This window comes from Palaemon carinicauda, chromosome 12 (genome assembly GCF_036898095.1).
Source record: "Palaemon carinicauda isolate YSFRI2023 chromosome 12, ASM3689809v2, whole genome shotgun sequence".
Lineage (NCBI taxonomy): Eukaryota > Metazoa > Arthropoda > Malacostraca > Decapoda > Palaemonidae > Palaemon > Palaemon carinicauda.
The window spans coordinates 49,715,247-49,721,916 of record NC_090736.1 but is presented as its reverse complement, the minus strand read 5'-3'; the positions used below and the strand labels follow the sequence as shown (position 1 = coordinate 49,721,916).

Sequence of the window (6,670 nt, the reverse complement as noted above, 5' to 3'; positions counted from 1 at the left end):
ACAGCCCTTATAATTTTCCATTAATAGTTGTACCGAAAAAAGATCGAAAATGGCGTATCTGCATAGATTTCTGTCGCCTAAATGAGGAGACGATCCCTGATCGATTCCCGGTGCCATGTACTGACGATATTTTATCTTTGTTAGGTCAGAATAAATATTTTACCAGTTTGGACTTACTTAACCCTGGATAGGTACGGTCCTCGGACACCCCTTTAAGGGTATACTCGGACGCGAACGACCCCGACGCCAAAAAAAATTCTTGAAAAATCAGTTTTTGCAGTAACCTCTTTTTTTCTTTTGCCAAAAAAAACTTCAATGAATGCTTAAAACTACTGTAAAGATAAAAACTACTCATCTGCATAAAAATAATTTATTATAGATATTTTAAAAAAATAAGTAGAAAAAAAAAGACCTTACATAAAAATTCATAAAAAAATAATTTTTCTCCTATTTACAAAAATAATTTCAGGGATTGAATCTTGAATGTCTAGGACACATCTTCCTATATTTTGGATGAAATCGGACCCATAGAGGTGAAGATCTGAAATGAGAAAAAAGGGTAACTTTTTTTGGCCAAAAAAATGTGTCCAAATTTCATGAATTTTTTTAGGTACCCAAATGAAATCCGAATTGGCTAATTTTTTTATGGAATAAACACATGTTATCCTAGAATAGAAATATGTAAAAAAATCTTCATTATTTTGTAAATTACATTTATATCAGGGGCCATATCTAAAGGTCATTTTTTGAGTACTTAGAAATTTCGTAAAAAAATACCTATATATAATATATAATATGATTTTATGCAGGTAAAAATATACCAAAATATCACAAATTTTATAGGGAACAAGAATATATATAGATATGGCAACTTACGCTTCGGATATGTCCACAAAATGGCCGCCAACCACACTGACTCAGACTCCCTGTTCTGCCTCCTGAAATGTAGGAAGGGTATGTCAATTTCAAGGTGTTATTTACTAATCTAATTATTCTTGGATATACATAAAAATTGTATGGTGGGTTGCTGGATGAATGTCGATTATTTTACGAATATAAAATAAGAATGCTGACCCAAAAAAAAAATTTTTGAAGGGAAATAAAATCGAAAAAAAAAGAAAATTGTAAATCAATAATAATATTTTCGGTAATAAAATTTGATGAGGGTGTTATTTACTAATCTAATTATTCTTGGATATACATAAAAATTGTATGGTGGGTTGCTGGATGAATGTCGATTATTTTACGAATATAAAATTAGAATGCTGACCCCAAAAAAAAAATTTGAAGGGAAATAAAATCGAAAAAAAAGAAAATTGTAAATCAATAATAATATTTTCGGTAATAAAATTTGATGATATTCAATCAAAAAAGAAGTAAACAAAATTTTCATGTTGTAACTTACAAATAACGCTGCGTTACAGTTTGGACAGACGCTACAGTTTGGACAGAGGACACTCTGGTGGTCCAGACAAACAGGACTCTTGCACAGGAGACAGGCAGTGTTTGTCTTGCGGTCGTCCCTAGGCGGGAAGGTGTGACAGCGAATCCTTTTAGGGAGTTTTCTTTGGCCAACGGGAATTCGACGTCTTGGTGGGACCTGCTCAGGTATCTTGAAAGTATCCACCATGATTTGACGGAGTCCTTTCGACAAACTGTGTGACGTTAGATACCGATGTATTGCCTGGGGAGCACACAACTCGTAGGCGATATCTCTGAGGAACGTTCGCTTTGGCACTGGCTTGGTGAAAGGCATGGACGTATAGAGAATATAAGAATTGACCATTATTATATTCAATATCCCGTAAAAGAGAGTCATAGGCCAGCGTCGTGACTTACGAATACAACTAGATGTAGAACACATCTGGTCGAATGTGTCTACACCTCCCTTGGTCGCATTATAAAACATCTGAATGTCGGTCTTCCTTTTTTCGACTTCAGACGGATCATGATGCAGGGAACTCAACAGCATCACCTTCTTAGTCCTACTAATTTGCTGACACTGTAGAGTTAGATTGTGTTCGTAATTGAACACTGCCACTGACTCCTTTGGGGGAAGCACCTTCTCCGTAAGTTCCTTAGGAATATAAGGCTTTTGGCGAATGGTGCCACACAAATGCATGTCCTTATCCAAGAGTGACAAAGCAAGTGGTAGCGTCGTGAAAAAGTTATCCATCGTCACTGTGCGGCCACTTCTCTGAAAAGGTGCCACAAGATCAGACGTAAAAACTTCTCCAAGCGTCGATCCTCTAGGTATCTGGACAGTGTCCTTCCCCAAGTACGCAATCGCATTACACATGTAATGCGTATCGGCATCACACGCCAATACAATCTTGATACCATATCTAGAAGAAGGGAAATGGAATTAGTAACTAATAAAGGTAAAAAGATAAAAAAAAATTTAAAAAAATACACAATATACAATTATATTACTAATCAATATAGTAATAATAATAATAAAATAATAATAATAATAAATATATAAGAAAAACATTTACAAATACGAAAGATAAATTATCAGTTATATAAATGAACAAGTTATACATAGATAGAGATAGAATAGATGATATATTATGATTTAGATATATAAATCATATAGCAAGTTCTTTACTTCACAAAATAGATATATATATATATATATATATATATATATATATATATATATATATATATATATATATATATATATATATATATAAACAATTTTTTATAATTTCAAAACAATAATAACATGTGCAAATATAAAAAACAAAGAATTTTACTTACTTAGCAGGTTTATTGGGTATGTACATCTTGAATGGACAGCGCCCCCAGAAAGGGACAAGCTGTTCATCCACAGTCAGATGTGGTCCTGGGGTGTAATTGTTTCGACAATTGGTCACCACGTGATCAAAGAGTTTTCTAATGGGTGCAAGGCGATCCACTTTCACCCTCTCTTGTCTGGTGGCCGAATCATCGAAGCGAATTACCCTCACCAACAGGGTGAAACGACGCTCATTCATAGTACACCTGTACAAAGGATTTCCCTCTGTGAGGTTCCACATGTCCCACGTCGGTGTATGGTTGTCCGCCCGCACTGCCGTCATTATTAGGATACCAATAAACGCCTTCAGTTCCCTCAGGTCAATGTCCCTGAGGGCAACGTTGCCCGTATGATGATAATGACTTCTCAATAGGGCAAGGCGTTCATTAGAATACAAAACAACCTCGGCTAACATGCGGTCGGTCAAAAAGAGAGAGAAAATGTCGGACACTTTGCTCGTTCCCAACGTGAGAGAAGTGGGACCCCCAGGCTCAATCCTTGGTGTGAACATATGGGGGAGGGTGGCATTTGGGTCTCTATGCCAAACGGTACAGTCGCGACCTTTCACCGATTCAGCATCAATTTGGGTGATTGCCGACCCCCTGGCTGCCTGTAGATCCCCCCTTCTCCTCTTCCTGCTTCTCTCCTCCACTGGCGTGAGCTGAGGTACCGGTACCGTTACTGGGGGGGGACCACGTGAAGTCGATGGCACAGGACTTGTTATCGTGCTGACTGGGACAACATGAGAACCCGAAGCCCCAACCCCCTCTTCCTCCCCCACATCGTCGTCGGCTTCTCCATCACCATTCCCTAAGGCGACAATCTCAGGATTTTGGGTCACCGCCTGTTCCTCCTGTTCCTCCCTGACCTCCTGCTCCAACTCATCGACATTGATGAATTCTTCGTCACTGATGTCATCAACCTCCAAAGCATCATCGACATCACTATCGAATTGCTCTAATAGCTGATTTATGGCATCCAAGCCCAAAGATTGTCTCCTGCTTGCCATTTTGATATCTGCAAAGAATGAGAAAAAATTAGAAATACGCATTCGATGAAAAATGGATCCCCTACCAATATATCTGAGGCAAAAAACAATGTCATGCATGGCCACGTGCTAGGAAAACCATCAAGGCACATTTTCCGACAAATAAACATCTAAATGAATCATTACTCTGTGATAGTTACTTAGTACGTAGTAATTTTGAAAGAAATGGGAAAAAACGAAAAAATAGCAAACACAGGAAAATCGAACACATACCTATATTATTATTAGCCAAGCTTCAAGCCTAGTTGGAAAAGCAAGATGCTCCAAGTAAGGGCTCCAACAGGGAAAAATAGCCTAGTGAGGAAAGGAAATAAGGAAATAAATTAATGATGAGTATAAATTAACAATATATCATTCTAAAAACAGTAACAAATATATACGCCATATCTGGCTAAAAAAAAAAAGATAGGCATGGGTAGCCAGATCATCTAGGAACACTTTCCAACACTATAAAAATATAAGTTTTACGACAAAACTTGCCAATTGCTTACGGTAACATGACTAAGCCAAAAAATGCAAAACAAATAAAAAGGGGAACTCGTGAAAAAATGGCCAACATTCTAATATACGGCATCTCAGATAAAAAAGAAAAGAAATGCACGTGTTAGCCCAACCATCACGGCACACTTTGTAACAAATACACATGAAAAAAAAATCAATACTATATGGCAATTCCGTACGCCGTAGTAAATTTTTACAATCATTGAAAAAAACAGAAATTGGCAACCGCAGGAAAACACGCCACACGCCGATAGCATCTACGGCGTACCTGACAATAACAAGGTCACGCATGGGTAGCCAGATCATCTATACACACTTTCCAATGCTATAAAAATGAAAGTTTTTTTTATACTATTTGCTAATTTCTCACGGAAAAATGACTTAGCCAAGAAATGAAAAAACTGAAAAAGAGACACTCTATGAAAAATAGCAACGTGCTAATGGTGATCCCTTCTGAAAACAAAAAATTCAGCCACGTGCTAGGAAAACCATCAAGGCACATTTTCCGACAAATAAACATCTAAATGAATCATTACTCTGTGATAGTTACTTAGTACGTAGTAATTCCGAAAGAAATGGGAAAAAACGAAAAAATAGCAAACACAGGAAAATCGAACACATACCTATATTATTATTAGCCAAGCTTCAAGCCTAGTTGGAAAAGCAAGATGCTCCAAGTAAGGGCTCCAACAGGGAAAAATAGCCTAGTGAGGAAAGGAAATAAGGAAATAAATTAATGATGAGAATAAATTAACAATATATCATTCTAAAAACAGTAACAAATATATACGCCATATCTGGCTAAAAAAAAAAAGATAGGCATGGGTAGCCAGATCATCTAGGAACACTTTCCAACACTATAAAAATATAAGTTTTACGACAATACTTGCCAATTGCTTACGGTAACATGACTAAGCCAAAAAATGCAAAACAAATAAAAAGGGGAACTCGTGAAAAAATGGCCAACATTCTAATATACGGCATCTCAGATAAAAATATAAGAAATGCACGTGTTAGCCCAACCATCAAGGCACACTTTGTAACAAATACACATGAAAAAAAAAATCAATACTATATGGCAATTCCGTACGCCGTAGTAAATTTTTACAAATATTGAAAAAAACAGAAATTGGCAACCACAGGAAAACACGCCACACGCCGATAGCATCTACGGCGTACCTGACAATAACAAGGTCACGCATGGGTAGCCAGATCATCTATACACACTTTCCAATGCTATAAAAATGAAAGTTTTTTGATACTATTTGCTAATTTCTCACGGAAAAATGACTTAGCCAAGAAATGAAAAAAACTGAAAAAGGGACACTCTATGAAAAATAGCAACGTGCTAATGGTGATCCCTTCTGAAAACAAAAAATTCAGCCACGTGCTAGGAAAACCATCAAGGCACATTTTCCGACAAATAAACATCTAAATGAATCATTACTCTGTGATAGTTACTTAGTACGTAGTAATTCCGAAAGAAATGGGAAAAAACGAAAAAATAGCAAACACAGGAAAATCGAACACATACTTATAAATATACGCTATATCTGGCTAAAAAAAAAGATAGGCATGGATAGCCAGATCATCTAGAAACACTTTCCAACACAATAAAAATATAAGTTTTACGACAAAACTTGCCAATTCATTACGGTAACATGACTAAGCAAAAAAATGCAAAGCAAATAAAAAGGGGCACTCGCGAAAAAATGGCCAACATTCTAATATACGGCATCTCAGATAAAAAAAAACACATGCACGTGTTAGCCCAACCATCAATGCACACTTTCGAACAAATAAACATGAAAAAAATCAATACTATACGGCAATTCCTTACGCTGCAGTAAATTTTTACAAATATTGAAAAAAACAGAAATTTGCAACCGCAGTTAAATACCCCACATACCCATGTCTACGGCGTATATGACAAAAACAAAGTCACCGATGGGTAGCCAGATCATCTATACACACTTTCCAATGCTATAAAAATAAAAGTTTTGCGATACTATTTGCTAATTTCTCACGGAAAAATGACTTAGCCAAGAAATGAAAAAAACTGAAAAAGGGGCACTCGCGGAAAAATGGCCAACATTCTAATATACGGCATCTCAGATGAAAAAAAACACATGCACGTGTTAGCCCAACCATCAAGGCACACTTTCGAACAAATAAACATGAAAAAAAATCAATACTATACGGCAATTCCTTACGCTGCAGTAAATTTTTACAAATATTGAAAAAAACAGAAATTGGCAACCGCAGTTAAATACCCCACATACCCATGTCTACGGCGTATATGACAAAAACAGTCACCG

General features: G+C 36.5%; 1 long non-coding RNA gene across 1 annotated transcript; it reads right to left on the bottom strand.

Moving 5' to 3' along the window:
* Positions 1 to 413: 413 nt before the first annotated feature.
* On the bottom strand, positions 414 to 1,520 carry LOC137650543 (uncharacterized). The gene is made up of 3 exons (XR_011045983.1): positions 1,406 to 1,520; positions 877 to 938; positions 414 to 541 (listed from the first exon to the last, which is right to left on the bottom strand). It is a non-coding gene; the product is annotated as an uncharacterized lncRNA (long non-coding RNA).
* Between the last annotated feature and the right edge of the window lie 5,150 nt (positions 1,521 to 6,670).